Source organism: Amphiprion ocellaris, chromosome 23 (genome assembly GCF_022539595.1).
Source record: "Amphiprion ocellaris isolate individual 3 ecotype Okinawa chromosome 23, ASM2253959v1, whole genome shotgun sequence".
Classification (NCBI taxonomy): Eukaryota; Metazoa; Chordata; class Actinopteri; family Pomacentridae; genus Amphiprion; species Amphiprion ocellaris.
In genome coordinates, this window is record NC_072788.1 from 3969280 (window position 1) to 3992001 (window position 22722).

Below are 22722 nucleotides of genomic sequence, written 5' to 3' on the forward strand. Positions count from 1 at the left end.
TGGAGCTTTGTAACATGTAGTAAACATACCAACAGGCGTGTTTCAACCAAAACCATCCATGATCCTTTTCTATACCTAACCAAGTACTTTTGGTGCCTGAACTTTACTAAACACTGGACGAAAAACAGTAAATGAAAGCAAAAGCTGAAAACAAGACTTAACTCCTGGCCTGAAATGCAATTTGTACTCGAGTCTCCTGGACATAAGTTCACTGATTTACGCCTCCTCAATGCCTTCCAGACTCTAAATGTAAACTTCTGTTGCTCTTTATAAGTGCTAAATGGCAGCTACACCACCATTAAATAATGTGACAACAGAACACCATTAAAAGTGATGATTATGTCTAACTGAACCTACTAGAAGGCAGAAGAAGTCCCTAACTGCTCATATATATGGGAAAGATTTGTGCTGATAATTAACTGGTGTGATAACATAGTGGTTATATAGTGGTGCTATTCAGTTCAATTCAATTTTATTTATGTAGCGCCAATTACAATTCAAAATGTCTCTAGACACTTTATGGAACCCATATGCCTGAACCCTCAGAGCAGCCCTGAGGTGACAGTGGCAAGAAAAAACTACCTTTTAACGGGAAGAAACCTTGAGCAGAACCCGACTCATATGGGGGGGACCTATATGCTGCTGGCTGGCGGGCTGAGAGGGACAGAAGAGGTAGAGGGGGTACAACACATTGAGATACATGCGTGATAAGAGTAACATAGATGATACAAAGTAAAAGCCAACATTGAAACTGAGTCATAAGTTTGCTGTTATGGTGTACGGCTCTGACATTAAATATACTACATATATAGCTGGTAGTAAAATGCAAACAGTGTGTAGATGAGCATATCAAGTATAGTAAGGTGGAGATTGGTGGAAATGTGCAGCTGGAAGCAGTGGGCTGGAGGAAGGTCAGCAGCAGCATCCCACAGTGGACATGATGGAGACCAAGCCAGCTGGTGGGACAGCAACCACAGATCAGAAGCATCCAGCTCTGGGACCAGGGACACTCGGAAAAAAAATACAGGGGGAAACAGAGTGAATTCAATGCAATAATGGTACTTAACTATTAGGGTTGGGAATCTTTGGGCACCTCATGATTCGATGATTACGATTCAGGGGCTACGATTTGATTATCAATCGATTATTGATACATCTTTAAATTATGTATGTTGTAGAGTGTCAGGAAGGCCGTGTCGGTGACGTAGCGTCGGGATGGGACGGTGCATCTGGGCTCCAATATATGCAGCAGTGCATGCATTACATATAACGTGACTCTTGTCCAGTTTGCTTCCGCCGTTGACGTTGTAGAAGCCAAAGTGTTTCCACACGTCTGCTTTTAAATTAGAAGGAGCTGTTCAGACTTCACGGTGAGGTGGGTTGCGTTCAGCCAGGTTTGTTTTACTCCTTGCTCGTGTCGGTGTGTCCGCTCCAGGTGCGCATCCCAAAGCGTCCCGGAGATGAAGCGTACCGCACTTCTTAGTTCCGCATTATTTAGAAATTTCTGTATTACTTTAATTGACAGATTTAAATAGTCGAAATTGGGACGTTTGTAAATTGATTCAGATTCGTCCACGTCACGATGCATCGAAGAATCAGAAATTTCCCCTACCTCTACCAATTGGAAAAAGGAATGTTTTAAGCCTCTGTTATGGTTACATGAACTTGAGTATCCTGGATTTTTGAAGCATTTATGCATGTGAAAGTCATACCTTTATTTAAAAGATATTAAAGTACTAGTTTATACCATTCTACTGCCAGTAATGGAACTAATATTGTTGTTTCCTGTGGTCTCATGAATGTGGTGGTGCTTCACATGTGTCACAGCTGGTAAAATGATACTTTCTCTCCACTCTGGTTCACTAAAATCATGACGATTTTATAACAGCAACTTTAATCCTCTGCTCTTTTGTCCTACACAGAGGCTCAAAGTAGAGGACATGCTTAATTTTTCCTGTCGTTCTTGTGTCCCTTTGCCGGCAGTCGCCATCGTGAAAGTCATTTAATGTGAGGCTAACAGTTGCATGAATGTCAGATTAAATTGCCAGTTTGTGTTGTACACATCAGGGACGCCTTTGCAAATAGCACGCAGCAATCAGTAACCAAACCACAAGCATTTATTATGCATAGTGTGATATTAATAATGACATTTCTCTGTTCTCTATTTAAACAACATATCCCAAATCTGATCAAAACTGTGATACTAGCATGTGTGTAAACACTGCTATCATTGATTGAACCTCTGAGAGCTACACCTTGACATCAGATAACTTTCTTACAAGATTGAGTCAAGTGTAGAAACACAACTGATAGATGTGACTGCTAACATTAATACTTTAAGTGTTACAGCTAGAGGATGCTGGTGTTGTACATGCCTGGAGAACGAGCGGTTTCCCCAGACACTAAATGGTGAAGCACAATGAAATATTAAGTGTGATTGTGAATGCATGAGCAAGAAACATTAGCTTATGTGGCTTATTATCTATTTACTGTGCTATGATAACCAATGCTATCTATGCTTAAAGTCACTGTTTTGACAGAAAATACAGAATAAACATCACTGTCTAGCACCTCGTCTTACCTTTCAAAGTGAATCTGACTCTGCATCAGTCTTTTAGAGTTGGAGTCTTTGAACTGAAGCTCAGTGTTTGGTCTGCAGGCGTCTGTGGACCTGCTTTTAATATGATTTTTCCAAGTGGCTGGGCTGTGTACTAACCAGGTGACAGAATGTGAGGATTACCTTACCTGCCTGGCGGACTTTGGGGACTTAAACAAAGTCTGTTCCTGCGGGAGCCCCCCTCTGTCGTAAACGCTGCCTCAGGGTGCAGGATCACACACACGATTAAACACGCCACAACACACGCAAACACACAGGCATCTCACAGTTCATTGGAGCTTGTTTACCCAGAGAGAGGCAAGTAAACAAATTTACTCTAAAGCTTCCTCTGATTTCCACACGCACCTACTCGTGCACAGATACACACTCCAGCCCAGTGCTGGAAATGTATATGGCAAGTTCGACTGCTGAGGTGGTGTTGTTGCTGATCGTCTATCTAACCAGTGATGTCATGTGTCTTGTGAAAGCCAAGCGTTCTGCTGGTGGGGAAATGATACAACAGTTTTGTTTTTGGCTTTTTCCTTGTCTTGACTGGGTGAACGTAGAGCCGAGCGAAAAAGAAACAAAAGATCTCTCTATTTGAGGAGCAGCGAGAGTGAGGAGATCATCAAATTTGGCAGGGGAGTATTTGAGATGTCTTATCGTGGGGCGATCCACGAACATGTGTGCACATCATATTTAATAGATTGGTGAGTAAACTGGAAAAGCGACCATGGGGTAAAACTCACAGTTGGATGGGAGATTGGATGATGAAATAGGGAAGAAACGCCGCACAAAATGGAGCAGACAAGTCTCGTTCCCCTTTCCTTCCTTACCTTTACCAACCTCTGCTGCAGATTCACGAACAGAGCGTTTTGATTTGATACTGGGTCTCTGTGTACGTGCTGATTCAATCCCTGTGGAGGCAGTGCTGCATAGATTTTTGAGTCACCATTTTTAACTTGATTTTAGTCTTTTTATCTTTAGGTGATGGGGGTGTCGATACGCACACCACTCATTCCCTGGTCCTGCTTTCTTGCTGCCCTGCTCTTTTTTTCTGGCTTCTGTGGTTCAAATGATCGGCTGGTTTATTTTAAAGAGGCCCTCCAGTGAAAATCAAGTTTTTATCTTTCTGACATGGTGTTTTTTTTTTTTTACATGCTGAAATAAGCACTTGATGAAGAAAGTAGCACACCTTTTGCTACAGATGTCTTCTATTGTCACCCCTTCATTCCATTGCCCACGGTTATTCTCAATTCTTTTTTTCTTGTTTTTTGTTACTGTCTGTCAGAACTCCCTCTTACTTTTTGTTGTCTGCCAGACCTCTTGATTCAATTACCTTTTGTTCTTTGTTGTATTACCTTCTGTTACTGATTAGCAACTGTATGCAAACAAACCACTATTCACTCTTGTATTTACATACGGCCCCTTCCCTACCCTCTGACCCACTCTCTACCATCCCTATAAAATGTGGACTCTGCAGATGTTCTAGGTCGGCTTACCTTCACAGACTCATGCTCTGTGTTGGTATGCCGGAATACCAATAAACACCCCATTACAGCAAACTTCGAAGGACTAAGAGTGAAATTTCTTCAACACACTCAACGCGATTGCTGAGAATTTCCACCTTAAAACTGCAGTACACCAACCTAAGAAACCAATCAGGCCAACCTGCTAAGTCTTGCTTTTTGTTTTATTTTTCTTCAGAGAAACTGCATTCCAATATCTATTCTAACATACTGTATAATAGTATGTTCCGGTACATAGTTAAGCAGAAATACCTGGATGATCTACTACGTCTGAATTTGCTTCTTTTCTGGCCATTATGACCTACAATCGTCTGTGCAGCTATGTAACGACATCATGCACAAGTATACGCAAGACACGTAACAGCTCATTTTGCACTATAAACTGCGAGAGTCTAACTTTAAGGTGTGTTATTATAATGACAAAGTCCTATGTCCTAGTAGTATGCATATTCTATGAAACAGTAATTTGTGGAGGCAACTGTGGTTCTTTGAGTAAAAAAAAACAAAGTATCTGAGAAAAAAGTTGGGACTTCATAGATTTGCACATTCCTGAGGGATTATTTAGATGAAAAAACTTAAAAATATGCAACTTTGATACACATATACACACACTGGTAAATGATTGCTGGCCATAGTTTTGTTTTTGTACAGTCCTACTGTTTGGATGTTCGCCACATGAAAAATTCTGAAAATGTGGTGACTGATGTTCGTCCAGGTTATCTGGTTTGTAAAACTGTGCTCAGTGGATCCAGGCGTAGTCCTCATGGTCTCTTGTCTGTTTTCTCCTCCTACAGTCTTAAAGTGCTTCTCCAGCGACTGGGGGTTGCTTGGTGCCGGATGGAGATGGTGGCTTGCCATGAGTGGTCTGCGTAGGACTGGCGAGTGTGATGGCCTGGACATTGTTTACTCAGACTGAACAGCAAACTGTAAGTATAGCTGAACAGATGTTAGAACAAGTTGAAGAGATTTTGGAATATGTGATGAGTATTCCGTAGCTTGTGTTGTATGCTGTGAGATTTCTAGGGGGAACCTTATCTTTATGGTGGGGGTGTGTGACAACCCTCCACCTGGACACCAGATGTTCTCTCTTTTCCTTTTAGAGCGAGGGAGGGTCGTCTGCTGATTGAGCCACACCTGGGATCAAGTGGCTCAAACGGCTTAAAAGCTCCCTCACTTCCAGCGTATGGCTCTCTACTTTCTTCTGGAGCTCCAGCAGCATGGTTTTGAGTTTCAGTTTGTGGTCTGTAGGGCACCTTTCCGGTTGTTTTGCGTGACAATAAAACCATTTTTAGTCACCACACTGTTGTTGTCTCCCTGTTTTGTTGCAGCCTTTGAGCCAAGCTGTAACAATGGAGACTTTTAATACAACAAAGCGACATGGCTCCATACTAAATCAGCATTTAAAGACTGTTTTGATATTCAATTTTTATATTAAAATGAATAACTGTTTATTTTCATTCTGAATTACTCAGTAGCTGCTAATTAGTCATGTACTAAAAATGCTAAAAACAAAATAAATGCTCATTCTGTTTGTAGTTTTAAAAATATCATACCTGATCCTTAGGCCCAGTGAGCAGGCACTGACCAACAACTAAATTAGTTGCCGGCTAATTTGTTCATTTGTTTTGTCAGTTTTATCAGTTATTCATTGCTTCCTTACTCCATAGTCTCCAAGATACACAGAATACTGCCAACCTCAGCAGAGGATAGATGTATCTCTCACATAATGCCCAAAACTAAAGAATCATGTGAAGCCACAAAGGCAGCCATCTTGGCATTGCTGGAAATTGTCATGAGTGAGAGACAGGTAGTGAAAAAACTGAAGATCTCCAAGATAGCAGTTCATTACACCGAGAAAAAACAAGCCCAACATTTTACTACCAAATTGCTAGTTGGTCGTTTCAGGAAACGTCTTTCTATCCACCAGGTGACTGTCCCTCATCCATTCCTGTGTCAGGAATCGTTGTCAGACCTCCAGGGACCTTAAAAATGAGTGGGCACTGTGGAGAAATTGGACTTATTCAGCAAGGACAGTTGGAAACCAACTTCTTGAAGCTGGACTGAAGTCACACAGGGCAGGAAGAAGCCCTTCATCAAGGAAAGACAGAGGAAAGCTGGTTACTCTTTACTGGGATCACAAGGATTGGACTGTTGATGATTGGACTAAGGTTCTCTTCAGGGATGAATCCAGTTTTCAGTTGATGTCCACTCCAGTCAGCTTACTGGTTAGGAGGAAGCCTGGAGAAGCTACAAACCAGACTGTCTTTGTCCTACAGTAAAACATGGGGGTGGATCAGTGACCATCTGGGGTAGTTTCAGTCTGGGTGGAACAGGGCAAATGAACCAGGTCATGTTTGGGGCTACTCTTGAAAACAGTCTTCTTCCATCAGCTGGAAAACTCTTTCCTGCCTCCAATGACTGGATTTTCCAACAAGACAATGTCACTGACCACACGACAAGGTCAGTTAAAGCCTGGATGGAGAACCAGAACATTGGAACCATGTCTTGGCTGCTCAATCACCAGATCTAAATCCAATAGAAAACCTGTGTAAAATCATCAAACGCAAAATAGAGAACCACAAGCCCAAAAACAAAGCTAATTAGTAGAATTAGTGCAACAGGAATGGGCTGCTGTGACAGCAGAAAAATGTCAGAAGCTGGTGGAGAGCAGCCAAGATGCATGGATGCAGTCTTTAGAAACAAAGGTTATGCAATCAAATACTAAGTCCTGTGTGTATCATGTGACTAAAACAGACAGAAAAGAAAACATGGAATCCTAGAAGCTGTTTTTGGCAGAACAATGCCATAGATACTGATGGAAGAACTTATATGATTTTGGTTATTACCAAGAAAACCATGGAAAATGGCTAGATATCAGCTCTGAAATGAAACTCTTATGAGCTATTTTTGTTATCATTATATTTGTCCAAACAAATGTACCATTTAGTACTACCAGGCATTAAAATGAACAAGAAATTGAAGAAAACAAGGGTGGTCTAATGTTTTTTTCCACAACTGTATGTGTACAACACTTAAAATCTCTAGTTTTTCTGATGCTGTAGCTGAAAATGACTCCTGAAAGTTAGAATTGTGCTTGGATCATCATTCATGTCAGAGCCAATGAAATTCACACACAGCAGTCTGAAATATTAAAACTGGATTTTATTGAGCCGGGGACATTCAGAGTTCAGCCGTTTATTAGTGGCTCGCTACCAATAGTGGACAGAGAGTTTCAGTAGACTTCTGGGATTAAATACTCAGCCCTCCGAAACCTGCAGCTCTAATACGTTAACTTCACAGACAACTTTATTATGTTTTCAAGGAGAAAAAAGCATCTCTTCGGAGCCCATATCCTTCATCCGAGGCGCTGTGGAACAAAACCACTCACAGACAAATCTTCTGTATTGTTTTCACCATCCATCGTTCTGCCGCGCAGACAGACTGATGACGCACTCTGGTGAAAAGACCGGCCAGCATTCGCCGCGACAGGAAGACAGATCATCTCTGGTTGATAACACACATGTGGATAATTTCCCCTGCCGCTCGCTCCCCTCATCTCCTCCGCTGGGCTTCGCTGACAGGATGGAAGCTCTGATCAATGCTGGCATCAAACTCCCACCGCGTCCCCCGTTTGCCTCACCCCCGACCAGGTTGCCCCTCCATAGCTCATCCCTCCTCTCCCTTCCATCGTCCACCACATCTGTTTTTATTATCTAACTCTCTCCCTTCCTCTGTCCCCATTCGTCCCCTCAGTGCCAGCAATCACCTGAAAGAGAAAACAAAACGGCAGCCGCCCCCCCGTCAACCTACGCTGGCCGTATTGAACACAGTCGGCCCTGCCAGTTGTGCTGATAAGAACGAACACAGCAAACCGATGTGATACGGGCCCTTGTTACCATGGAGATGTGTCTCCTAAAAGTTTGGATATAGGGCCGGGATTCAGTGGAGATAATGTTTGAGCTTGGGCCAAACATAATACACCTGTCCCTGCTAAATGCCAGGCAGATTGTTGCTGATTAATGATTGTTGATGCAGATTTGTGGTGAATATAATCAGAGCAGGAAATAGAGGAGGTGGAGTCGCTGTGTAATCTAAGAACACATTTATGTGTTGAGAGCTATCACTTTGTACTTAAAAATCATTTGAGCATCTTTCTGTCATATTAAGAAGCACGCCTTGTTTTGTTTACTATCTACAGGCCACTACAATACTCAGCAGTAGTCTTTTTCGATATAATTTCTGTTATTGTTACTGACTTTGACTGTGTTGTCATAACTGGTGATTTTAATATCTGTATCAGGGGTGTCAAACTCATTTTAATTTAGGGACCACATTGATCTCAAGTGGGCTGGACCAGTAAAATCACAGCATAATAACCTCTAAATAACCACAGCTCAAAATTTTCCATTTGTTTTGGTGCAAAAAGTTCACATTTAAGGAATTATCTTTTTACAAAACATTATGAACAACCTAAAATTTCTTAAGGAAAACAAATTCAATTTCAACAACATTATGCCTCAGTTGATCATTTACACATTACAACTTACAGATCACAGAGCATCTATAAAGGCACAAAGCATTTAGTCACAGCTATCTGGAACTGAATGATATGGCATTTTAATTTTTTTAAAAAAAGACAACAACAAAAACAAGACAAAATATTACAAAAATGAGATACAAAATGACAATAACGAGAAACAAAATGACAAAAAAATTAACAACACAAGCGAGACCAAAAACGCACAAAACGATACACAAAAAAGCGAATAAAACAAAACACAAAATGACAAGACAAAAACCACAAGCGAGACAAAAGGAAACACAAAACGGCAAAAACATGAGACAAACCACAAAAGTCAGACAAAAAAAGACAAAAAACAAGACAAAATATTACAAAAATGAGACACAAAACAAACAATGAGCAATCTAGTATTTTACTTTATGATCAAAACAACTTTTTAGGGTCTATAAATTAATTTAAATTTATAGTTTTATCAGTTTACAATCTGCAGTTAATGTTTTCTCTGGAATTTTTATGTTTTAGTCATCCCGTGGGCCGAGTTGGACCTTCCGGTGAACTGGTTTTGGCCCACGGGCTGCATGCTTGCCACCGCTGATCTACAGTACAAATGCTTAAGAACTTTCCCTTATTCTGTAAACCTTTGGACTTTCTCGGCTCAAACAACCCATCCCGCAACAAAGGCCTTATATTGGATTTGGTTATCTCCAGTGGTCTTAATATATCTATGGTTACGGTGCTTGATATTGCTTTATCAGATCACTCTTGTGTTGTGTTTGAAATGACTGACACTGACACTGTAGTGGGTCTGATACAATCAAAAGATGATATATCAGTGAAAAGAGTGCTGGAGCACATACTCGGGTGCCCTCTGCTTCAACCTCAGTGGATGACCTCGTAAACAACTTAAAAAATCCCAAATGTAATAGATTACATTGCTCAAAAGTCAAAGTTGTTTCTGGTAAGAAGGAGAAATGCTCCACTGGTCAAAATACAAAAAGAAAAACTCATAGAACAGCTTAAATATCAAAAAAATGAAACTCCAGATTCACAGTGGTCCCTACAGTCTTCACCAGGACAACTTCCCCAATAGGACCAATAGCTGTGGAACCTGTTTTTATCGAGTTATTCAACAGTTTTGCTTATTTTTTAAATGCAGACACAATTGAATATATAAGGCAAACTTCTAGCACTACCTCACTGAATCAGAATAATATGCCTCATGATACAGCAGAGCCGATGACTCACTTTGATTCCATTAACTCTAAAACTCTTGGGGTACTTATCGCACCTGAAACCCTCCACATGCAGTCTCGATGTTCTGCCCACATGCTTCTTTAAAAAAAGTTATTTGTTTATTAAGAGACTTTCCACAGAGCGTTTCATGGGGTTTTCCTAAAGCACTGGAAACAGCAGTCATTAAACCACTCTTAAAAATGGTAATTTAGACCCACTCATGATGAATAATTATAGGCTGGGACTGTTCTTATTCAGGTTTTTAATGATCTTAACCTACATATAGAGTGCGGTGCCTGTGTATTGGGTCTCATGTCTGCATTTCATAGTGCTGATCATATTATATATATAGACTGACTGAAATTCTGCCTGAGTTGGCTTAGGTCATATCTTCAAGACAGAGAATATTGTCTTTATTGGCAACTACTGAAGCGTGAATGCCAATAATGTGTGGCGCTCCGGGGCTGATTCTTGGACCTAGTCTGTTTATTCTGGACAATCTCCTACTTATTAAATTATGCAAAACCTTAAGGTCCTATGCCACAGACATACAGATGACACTAAAATATACATAGCTGCCCAGTAGACTATCTAAAAATGTATATTGAAGAAATCAGCGACTGGATGTACCAAAGTTTCCTTCAATTCAATAAGGATGAAACTGAAATTGCAAGATTCTACCACTTTGAATTATCACAGAGATTTTATGTCCAGATTCTAATTCAAGATCTGGTTAAATTGGTACATGCCTTTATCTGTACCAAAGTAGACAACTGCAAAGAACTTTGTTCAAGTCTGCCTGAAACAGCATCAACAGGTCCAGAATTGTAATCCTAGAAAAGCTCAACACATTACATCAATTTTCAAATCCCTACTCTGATTGAAAATTGACATTGAAATGTCTTTGTAAATCACTTAAAAGTATTGGTTCACATCTTAGAAGGTTTTCCCTGTCTAGAAGATTTTTTTGGCACCCCAAAAGAGGTTTTGAGCCAGTGCCAAAGGAAAATCACCTTTAATTGAGGTGATTCTTTTTTTTAATTCTCAGTGACTGAATTGAGAATTTAAAAAAGATTAGAATTTTCGAACATCCAAAGTAAGGTAAATGCATCTGTCAAAAGAGGAAACATAGGCTCTTTTGCCTTTGCTGTACACGAACCCGTCATGCTTACTGTCATGTGTAGTCAGCCCACTAAAGGCCCGTTCTGACCCAGGAAATACCCTGTCTTAGATGTATTGACCCTATATGAGCCCTCCAGACCTTACATGTCAGCTACTTCTGGGATACTGGTTCCCAGATGGTCATATAATTGGCTTACAGCAGCTTTTTCGAGAATTTTAGAAGCATACAAGTTGAATAAACCACAATATGCCATCACTTTCTACTAAAATTACTACCCCTCTTTGAGCAGGAAATGCGAAATACACAAGATACTGGTTCTGGTTTCACATGGGCTCTTGATGTTGAAGTAGATTTGACTTCATTGTTCGGAAGATGCTCAGAATCAGTGTGGGGAGTTGTGTCACCTTGCTGTTTGGAGACGTATCTAGGTTCTGATTTGCACTGGACTGAGGCTGATGTGTTTAGTGCTTCTATTGGTACTGTTGTGGAAGCAGGGATTGCATTAAAAGGAAAAAAAAAGCACAGAAAGGAGGTCAGGATCATGATGTGCATGCCCCCTAAGACCTCATTTACTCTAATGTGTTGTTTAAAAGAAATGTTTGTGAATTCTCATGCGACCTCGCTGTTATGGTTGAAATAATGCACAGAACATTTTCCACAGCGCATTTATCAACCTATAATATTATGCTTTCTTTTCCAGAGTAATTATTTCCGTTGCCTCCAGTTAGCAGCAGGAATCCAGGGCAACATAGCGTTTTTCTTGACCTTTGCCACGAATGCTGCATGTATTGTATCTCTTCCTTTCTTAAAGAGAGAGCCTGTTGAATTGCTCATGACGTAGCCAGCCTCCTACATACATCTGTGACGCTGAACAGCCGAACAATAACTCTACCTAGCCAGCCAAACATCCAGGATTACACTCACATCTCGCAAACATATGCTCTTTAAAATTAAGCACATGCTCTTTAAAATTAAGCACATCTTTTCAAATAAGCAGACTGAAGCTGAGCAAGATCAGAACCTGAGAGATTAGTCAGCTGGAGCTTCATCAAGTGCAAATGTGTTTCAATAGCCAAGATGCAAACTGCAGCACATGAGAGGTGTGGAATCTAACACAGGCTGTGGTGGTGGCTCGTTTACTTCGGCACGTTGTTGTGTTTTTGTTTGTGCTCCGTGTTTTTCTGCAATATTTAAAGGTCACTTCATTTTCCCAGAAGCCTGCCTTGTCTCTGCGGCACAGTCCTCGCCAGTGGTGTAGTCTAGTTTATTCTAGTGGGTATACTCTGATTTTTCCCCTTCCAGCCTCGCGCACACACACGTAGATGAGAAATTAAAGATGATGAGAAATTAAAGAGGTCCAGTCAGAGAAAATGTATTAAAGCGTAGGTCCAGAACATCATAATGTCTAACTTGAATTAGTGTGATAGATGTTGATGTAACCTGGTAGTTTTATTTGCGTCGGCATGTAATCAATAACTGACCATCAATCAAATGAATTTAGTACGGTTCAAAAACATTTTGACAACATTTATTAATAAATAACTTTTGACATAACTGTACATCTTAAAATAAAGTGCAGAACTTGAAAAAATAATGACTGAACAACCTGAACCAACTTATATACATCTTTAACAATACCTAAATCTCATAAATGTAAACAATTGAACCCTTTTACATTTTTTCCTGTCTTATATCACTCCCCTTATATCTCTGCTGCTTAATGGGAGAACTGAGCTGCCGGTATTTTGAATCGTGGTCTGAATGGTGTCAGGGTTGTTCTCAAACATATTTAGAGGAGCTCATTGGTGAGTCTGAAATGATATTTAGTTTTGATTATGTCCATAGTTGAGAAAGCTGCCTCGCAGCTGTATGTTGATCCAAACATGGTCAGCATGTGACCAGTCTGTCCTCTAGTGATGTGTAATGCACAAAAGATACGGCTCGAGTCGATGCTTTGTAGTGTATCTGAAGAGCCGACTCCTAAGTTATTTAATGGAGTATGGAGTTTAACATTGTCCTCACAGAAACCACGGTGCTGGATCCTAGATTAAAGAAGCTTGCCTTCAGTGACAACAGAGCTGTTGATGAGACACTTCAGAGAATAAAAGCAGCAGCAAAATGTCCCCCAGCAGCCAGACACCTCCACCATTAGAGGACCAAGTGGAGGAGGAACCTCAAACTTCTGCTGTGTGGAGGCTCTGTGATGGAAGAGGTACAAGAGATGCTGCAAGGAGAAATCCTACAGCTGATGTTGCAATGGAGGTGAGATCATATCTTGAACCCCTCATCCAACCAGCAGACGACCCACTCAGCTGGAGGCAGGCCAAGGCCTCAGTCTTCCCCACCTGGTGAAGGTGATGGATGGGAGACTGTGTATTGTGGCAACCTCTGTTCCATCTGAGAGAATCTTCTCAAAAACAGGGCAGATAATCACTGAAAGAAGAAATGGTATCAGCCCATCCAAGCTCAGGGAGCTCATTTTTCTGAATGCCAACCTGCACTGAGGACATTTATACTGTTTGAACACAGGGTTTGGTTCTGTTTCTGTTCTGGTTCTGTGGGTTTCTGTGCAGTGTTTTGTTCATTTGTTTTTTGTGCAAAAATTTTGATTGAATTATTAAACAAAAGTAAGAATGTCTGTTTTTGTAAGAACAAATGCACAAAATAAGTCAATTATGAGGCTTCTCATAAAAACACTGAATGCAAAAGAGTTTTTCAATACACAGATCGTTCATATTTGCCTGGTTTGGCTAAAATATGAGGCTACAAATAATACTAAATTAGGAACCGTTTGGGAGCCGAAAGAGCCGGCTCTTCTTTGGAAACTGTGCCAAAAGAACCGGCTTCCATCACTACTGTCCTCCTCTCTGTCCCTTACCTCTCCCCTGATTTTTGAAGGCAGAGCTACGATGTAATGCAGAGACTTCATTGGCTGAGTAGTGTCACGTGGGATGACTGAACTCGTATGTAATTGCTCTGTGTGTTTCCTGAGCTGATAACCCCATGATAAACACTGGAAAGCTGCGCCGGTAAAATAGAAGCGACCTGTCAAATTCAGACCTGTATAGACGGCGTCTGGGTCCGGATCTGGACCGCGGTCCATTTAGTGACCCCTGTTCTCAGCCACACACCTTCCCCCGCCCCATACAACTGCACTGCTTCCTAACACAGAGACGGCAAATTTATGAACGGGAAAGTGAATGTTATGTCAAAAAACATACTGATACGAATCTTTGAGCATTCTTAAGTGGTTATACGGAAATTCGGGACCTTTTCTAGTGGGTATACGGCGTATACCTGCGTATCACATAGACTACACCCGTGGTCCTCGCCACCATCCCCATTCACGCTTGTATGTTTTCTTCACAGTATTTATCTCCTTCTTGATTTTGATGCATCAGTAATTATGTACACCGATTAGCCACTGCATTAAGACAACTGACAGGTGAAGTGAATAATGCTGATTACCCGGTTGCAATTTCACCTGTCGACTTGTGGAATATATTAGGCAGCAAGTGAACAGTTGGTTCTTGAATTTGATGTTTTAGAAAGAAGGAAAATTGGCAGCATAAAGATATGAGTGACTTTGATAAGGGTTCAAGCTGTGATGGCTTGATTACTGAGTCAGGGGATACATAAAACGACAGGTCTTGCGTGGTTTTCCCAGAATGCAGTGGTTAGAACCTGTAAAGTGGTCAAGTAAGGACAACTAATGATCTGGAGACAAGGTCATGGGTGGCCAATGTAAGGCTTAGTAATACAGAGGGTCCATCATAGTATAGCATGTCGCCCAGAAAACATCATAATATAGCATGTCGCCTAATAAATGTCATTGTACAGTAAACCCGGCTGTCTCGCTGAGGATTAACACAAAAACAGTCCAAACGCTGGTTTCCAGAGGGTTAGACGAGTATTTATTTAAAAGAGTAAGTTTACAACAACACAACATGTGAGGGGGTTAAAAGCAAATGGGTGTTAGTAAAATAAAAATAAATAAACAGAACTAAAAGCAAACTTCATGTTGAAATCGATGGACGCTCCATCTGGGAACAAAGTAAAAGATAATCAATACAAAAACACCATCTTCCTGTTCACCTCTTAAAACCCAAAAACACACTGCAGTAGCAGCCTAAACTAAAACTACCAATGGGTTCTCTGTTTTCCTTTGTGAACAATTCAAAGGTCCCTCTCTATCTCCCCACACATCCACCAACCACTGGAACACATCTCCAAAGTTCTGCTGGACCAGCTCAGCTTCCCCTCAGAAGAAGTGCCACCACCTGCCAGATGAAGGAGCCTTTTGAGAGGCAGCTGGCATCGTGATTGGACTGTACTTTGGTCTGTTCCAATCCAGCTTCAGCTCCAGAGACGGCAGGCGGGACGAGTCAACGGAGGCCGGCTGGACGAAGACATGCAGCTGAGTACAATCTAGAAAACAACAGAGGAGGAGGAAACAAACGTAGTAGTATAGTAGAAAATATACATAGTATATTGTATAAATAACAAGTCAAATGAGAGAGACATACATTGTAGAATTGCAGTAATTGTGGGCTGACTGATTTACTGATTATCAGTATTTTATTTTTTACCGGTAATAAATACATTTACTTTGACTCTGAACCTTTATCTACCTGTGGTCGCTCTGTCTTCTGGAGTGATTTGATTGATTATATGTCACAAAAACGTCTCCTTTAACTTAACATCTGTAAAACACGAATAAACAAAATGGTAACAGCAAAGTTTTCTGTTAAAGTTCTTCAAAGTTTAACTCCAAGATTTTAAATACTTTCATTTACTGCAAATGAATATCTACTCCAAATGTCTCATTAATAACTATTATCAGCCTTAAAAACCCACAAAACACCCCTCTATACTCAACCACACTTAGTACAGTCCGGTTCCCCCTTCTATAAATCTGCTTGGAATCTTCCACTTCCTGTTTGTCAAAGTGGCCTTCTACCTGGACAGGTTTTGTTGGAGCTCATGCAACAAACATTTTGGGTAACTACATTTTAATATGGATGGATGACACTGAATTAGAGTCTGTTTTAATGAGACTGAGTTAAGATGTGTAGCTCTGTCATTAAATAGGAAATGATTTCTCAGAATTCACAGAGAAAAGTCTGAAATGTTTGCTAGGTTAGCGTCCCACATGTTCTTTGGTTCAGCTAAAGCTAACTCTCTCCAGCTTGTGGATCTCTTGAGTTGCTTGTTGTTAAAATATCTTGCTAGAGGTGCTGAAGCTCAGAAAGTCTGAGATGTTTGTTCAGAATAAGCTCATTCTCAAGTCTTATCTGAACTGTCCTCTTTTGTTTGGACTTTCCCTAAACTTAGGAGTTAATGACAGAGCAGCACATCCAGACTCAGTCTCATTTATGTAGAGATTAAACTTGTGTCATTCATTGATGTTAAAGTGCAGTTTTTCAAATGTTTGTTGCACATGCTCCCGACCAAACCAGTCCAGGTGGAAGACGATGTGAAGAGAAAGCTCCAGAGGATGAATATCACACATTTACGTTGGAAATAAATGTCCTTTAATTAGGCATTGTCATGCAAAAGTTGGATTTCCCTTTAATGATGTTCAAATCTTTGTTGAGTGTTTTGTTGATGTTGGTTTCTAAATGTTTTTTGACACCCGGCCCCAAAGATTAAAACCTTCTACGGCTCACAAGCTGCAACAATTCACACATTATCAACTATCTTTCTGACTAAACTAAGATAAAAAGTGAAAAACTGCCTGATTCCTGCATCATGAATGTAAATCTTTTTGGTTTTTATGACAGTAAACTGAATATATTTAGGTTTGACATTTTATCAACCAAAACAAGAAATTAATTACTGGATAAAACAATCAACAGATTAATCACAAAGAAAATGTATTTATCAACATATATGGTTGAATTACTCCAACATTACAAGATACATACAATTTTATAACATGACAAAGTAAAAGATTCTTACTTTCTGTCTGTCGTTTATTTTCTTGACTAATCCAATTTATTATATGGTTTATTAGAGACGAATCAACAAAATCACTTTCTCCACTAAAACTAATAAACATGAGGTCAAATAGAAGGAACAGTTTTAAATACTGCAGTCCCACGATGACAAGAATAAAATTTCTCAACAAAAACTAAATCTGCTGGTGGATTCCATTAAAGTCCTAATAAATGATAACAAAGTGTGATACTAAAGGTTTGTGGTGCTAAAAATCTCCAAGTAAAGATATGAAGTTGAACATCTGGATGGAGGTTGATAAAAGTTGACCTCCCTTCATTTCTCTGGAGCAACTCCATGGATTTTATGGATGGTGGTTAAAGACCTGCTCTTCTAGTGGTCTTCCTTCTAGTTGCTGTAAAAAGTCAGTCCATCGTGGCCGACTTCAACACCTCTTCATGACAACTTGTTCTGCCTCCGACCTCGTGGAAACTCCAGAAACTGGGTAAAACCTGTGGAGACTCGAAGAACTCGTGGAGACTCGAGGAACTCGTGAGGCGGGGGAAGGTGTGGTGGGTGGTGGTGGGAGGTGGGGGAGTAGAGGGGGGAGGCCGCCACCCACCTCCCCGCCTACTCTCCGCCCTGACTCCACCCAGACTCCGCCTTGGCTCCACCCATGTGGTGATGTCAGCAACTACGATGCCAAAGGGACGACGAATTTATTTCTTTTTATCTGATCTGTAGCTCAGTGAGTTAAGGATTTGCCTATGGAGCTGCAGGTCGCTGGTTCAAGACCAGACACTTCTTAAATTTTCTCAAAATTCTGACAAAGACAAAGAAAGAAAAAGGCCGGTGGCGGGTCTTGAACCTGCGACCTTCCGCTTGGTAGTCTATCCTCTTATCCTCCTGAGCTACTCGCTCAGATACTAATTCTTCTTTTTTTTGCGCATTTATCATCTATTTTTTGCCATTTTCGAGTTTTTTTTTTAACTCGAGTCTCGACTCGACCGTTTTTCTCAGGAGGTGGGACTTCAGCCTTTGTGCTGGAGGGTGGAACCCTCAGTTCCAAGACTTTCCAAAGCCTCCACACCTCCCGAGTCCTCAGGACCTGAGCTTTCACACAGTCTGAGGGCTGAAATTTTCTAAGTCCCACAGTAGTTCTCTGTTAGATTGAACTTTCACACAGTCCAAGGACTGATATCTTCTAAGTTCCTGAGTAGTTCTCTGTTAGTTTGAACCTTTAGACAGTCTGAGGGCTGAAATTTTCTCAGTCCCACAGTAGTTCTCTGTTAGATTGAACCTTCAGACAGTCTGAGGACTGAAATTTTCTCAGTCCCACAGTAGTTCTCTGTTAGATTTAACTTTCAGACAGTCCAAGGACTGATATCTTCTAAGTTCCTGAGTAGTTCTCTGTAAGTTTAAACCTTTAGACAGTCTGAGGACTGAAATCTTAAAGGTTTCTCAGCACTTCTCTGTTAGTTTGAACCTTTAGACAGTCTGAGGGCTGAAGTTTTAAATGTTTCTTAGTACTTCTCTGTTAGTTTGAACTCTCTTGTTAACATAAGCCTTAAAACTTGTGACCATGAGTCTTGATTTCACATTTAGAACATCCGTCTGAGTTCTTCTCAGACCTTAGCCTGTGGATTCTTTAGAAATCCTGAACAAACTTTGATTCTCTTCACTGAACAGTAAAGTTTGTGGAGATGAGAAGGTAACATTAGTTTGATCGATGCCTTCAACTACTAGTAGACTTTATCTGGAAAGCAGTTTTCTGAAATGAATTCTTAGTAAATCTGTCCACAATCAAACCAAGAACATAGAAAGAGGAAATGTTTGAAGAAACCACTTGATGTTTTCATTTCAGACTAGAAAACGCTTTAAGACTTTTATCGGTTTTTGCTATTTTTGATCGTTTTATTGTCTCTTCTGTTTAATTTGATCTTCTAAAGTTCAACTGGTGTCTTTTCAAATATTTTGTCTTTAGTTTGATTCTTCTTAAATATTCAGTTTTGCTCTTTTCTCACATTTTATGTCTTTTCTAATGTCTGATTTGATTTTTAAATGTTTTGTCTTTTTAATGTTTAATTGTTGCATTTTCAAACATTTCATAAACTTCTCTAAGGTTTATGTTTGAAAATTTTCCCTTTCTTTCCCAATGTTTAATTTTTGGATTAAATATTTGTTAAGATTTTGCTTTTTAAGGTTTTTATCATCTTTTAATGTTTAATTTTTTTATTAAATGCTTCATTGTATTTTTATTGTTTAATTTCCTATTTAATGTTTTAATGTCTTTTCTAAGATTCAATTTTCAAATTCAGCATTTAATTTTTGAAATAAATGTTTTGTCTTTTTTAATGTTTAATATTCTGTTTAATGGTATTTTTTTAAGGTTCAATTACCTAAAATATTTTGTCTTTAATGGTTAATATTGTAATTGTTTTTAATTTATTTATTTTTGTAATTAAATTCTGTGTATTTTTAATGTTTAATTATCTAATTAAATATTTCATCTTTAATGTTAGTATTCTTAATTAACTGGATTTTTTAATGTTTATTTAGTGTTTAATTTAGTTTTATTGTATTAAATGCTTTTGTCTTTGTTTTATTATATTTAATTGCTCTCTTAATGTAGTTTATTTTTTTAATCTTATTTTTTCTGTTAAGATTTTAAACCCAACCTTAAAAATTAACCAAAACCTTAAATCACAATGAAAATGCTTCTGTTGTCACAATCACGAGTTAGTCAATTATTCAGTTTATCAATTAAACTTTATTTGTCTCAAACCTTTCACACAGATGACAAAACTAAACAAGCAAAGAGAAAAAAACTATGTTAAAACTATGATTAAACTCAAAAACATAGTTTAAAATTTATATATATATATATATAAAAATAAAAAATATTTGCATCATAATAAAACATGTTGGGTCCAGGGGATGGAGGGAGTTTATTGAAGTCTTCTTGGGCTCTCAAGGGAAATTATTTAAAATATAAACTTGATATTCAGTCTAAGGAAACTGCAGAGCGACAGAAGAACCAACAATATCTCCTATTTTCTCCTTTAATGAGTCGACTCTTCTTGTGCTTTCAAACTAAAGAACTACAGACTCTTCACAACCTGCTCAAACTCTTGGTACAGGACCTCACCACACGGGTCAAGAAGCTTTCCTTCTCATTTCTACTCTGAAGCTCACCTTCTCCTGCTCAAACTGCTGACAAATGTTTCTGCTGCTCTAAAGTCTCGTCTCCAGAACATCCTAAAAACTCTCAAAGTCTCTTCTGCTGCAGGTTGCTTTGTAGAACTGTTGCAGAAAACCTCACTAAACCACATGGAGGGGCCTCAAGATAGTCGTCCAAATGAAACCTTACAAAAACCAAACTAGCACAACCCAAACACTAAAGTCTCCTGCAGCCTACCAGAGAACCTCTGAGAACAGAGAATCAGGACAGGAACTCTTACCTTCTGGACAACCAACGCTGGTTCACAAACAAGAATACAGAATGTGTCTGAGCAAAAACCTCTAAAGACTCACTACAGCCAAGATAAAGACACAACTCACCTGCACCAAATCCACTAATCACTGCACACATTAGCACCATGTGCTAACTGTGGCTAAAGAACCACATTTACCAAGACAACTATCCAGTACAAAGCCCTAAAACACTCCAAGAAACACATTAAAGATGATTTTACTGCTGGAAGCTGCAAGCCAACGCCTAAAGAACAAACTAAAGCAAAGGAGCCAAACCCGGTTCACTGGTGAAGAGAAACAGAGGAAATGTTTGTCTGCAGCTAAATAAAGCAGGAAGACACTGAGCTGCTCAGGTGTTCCTGATAACACCAAGCTGCTCAGGTGTTCCTGATAACACCAAGCAGCCACCTGGACAGCCAATAGGAACACAGCTTACTGGAAGTCCAGAGGGCTGGCTTAGTGAAGGAAATTTAGTTTAAAGTTGAAGCAGAAAGTTAACAAAGAAAGTTGAAAACCACCTTCTGATCCCTGAAATCTCTGAGTTTTCACACAAAGAACAGCTGAACATGTCAAACTGTTTCCATAGTAGAACCCTCATTGTAATCTGGGTAATAATCCGGGTTCCTCATTCCTCATCACAGAACAAACCAACCACTGACGGACCCATGAACACTTCATTCCTGAAAGTTTAAAGCAGTAAACTGCACGTCTTACCATGAGCAGGAGGAAAATCTGATGTTCTTCCAAAGGTCTCCACAGCAAACAGCTGAACAGGGACGGCAGGTCAAAGATGTTTTTTTTCCAGAAAGAATAAAGCTTTACAGTTAGTCCTCGTACCGACATGTACCTCAGATCTACCGCTGCCATATATTTTATGCCTTAATGTTGCCCAGAAGATAAGGTGACAACAGACAAGCATGCACATAACTTTTAACCTGTTTGCATTGACAAGGGGAGGATAAATATTTTTCCAGGATAAGTTAACCGTTTCCAGGACATTTGACCTTTTTTCTCATTTTCCATATGTTTTCCATGACTGGAAAATTGGTCAACCATTTTCCAGGTTTTCCAGGACGCGTGGGATCCCTGGTGTGGTTTGAGCCTACAGAAGAGCTACGGTAGCACGAATAACTGAAAACCCTAAATCTGGCTATGGTGGAAAGGCGTCGCAACACACAGGGCCCATGCTGACCTTGTCCATCGCTGAAAGTGCCTGTAATGGACACATCACAATCATGGAACTATAGAAGATGGTCGCCTGATCTGATGAATCACATTTTAGTAGCCGGGTGTGCTGATTACTAGGGGAAGAGGCAAACTGGCTGAGGAAAACTGATGCTTTGCTGAGAAACATTCAGTCCTAACATTCATGTGGATGTTAATTTTACAAGCAACACCTCTCTAAACATTGCTGCAAACCACAAACACCCCTCCATGTTTATTAAAATGGCAGTGGCCCCTTTTTCAGCTGAATAATAAACCCTGCCACACTGCAAAAATTGTACAAGAGTGGTTTGTAGAGCAAGACAAAGACTACAAGGTGTTGACGTGGCCTCCAAATTCTCCAGATCTAAATTTGATTGAGCATCCAGGAGATGTGCTGAACAAACAAATTCAGTCCCCAAAGACCATACCTCACCACAACAATGATAACATCTTGGTGCCTTGACACCTTCAGAGGTCCTGTGGAGCCCCTTGCCTTGCTGCTTTACGATATTAAACAGGTGGTTTTATATTGTTGTGGCTGATCGTGCACATATGTTTAAAATGTGCAGTCCGGACAGGTGGAAAACTACAGTTCATGAATTGAGAACTGTTTAATTGGTCCATCATTAAACCAGGTGTTTCAGTGGTGTCTATGGGAGTGTATTAATTGCTCAACATGCCTCATTAGCCCATCATGCGTGTCTTGCTCAAAACGCACTGCTTTGGGTCGTGCGTTGAGTGCTGGCTGCAGTTAATCTCATGGAGGTGCGGACCACTTTGTTGTCATTAGTTTGTATTTTATGTGCACTCTGATGAGCAGAGATATTGCATTCAGACAGCTTGTCTTCATGTGAATAAAGACAGCTGAGATGCAGGGATACAGGGAATACGCCTGTGTCAGCCGAGCATAAACATCTGCTCCCACTGCGCTATTTTATTGCTAAATCATACACTCTCATGGTTTTCATGAACGCATGGTGTGCTGGGCCGTGTGAGAAGTGGCCATTTTACGCGCCAGCAATGATACATTGCCATGTCAACAGAGCAACAGACAGGCATTCTGTATCTGGAATTATTGTCATTGTGATTGTATGCTGTGTTC

General features: G+C 40.0%; 1 long non-coding RNA gene across 2 annotated transcripts in view; it reads left to right on the plus strand.

The window, feature by feature from the left end:
• The window catches only part of LOC111582717 (uncharacterized), a 98458-nt gene that overhangs the window by 22980 nt on the left and 52756 nt on the right, over positions 1-22722 (plus strand). Inside the window, exons 2-3 of one of the 2 annotated variants that reach the window (XR_002747345.3) lie at positions 4920-5051; positions 5226-15179. This is a non-coding gene — a long non-coding RNA (uncharacterized LOC111582717). Of the gene's footprint in view, positions 1-4919; positions 5052-5225; positions 15180-22722 lie in introns of those variants that run through there. The other variant, XR_008600622.1, reaches the window with a different exon arrangement.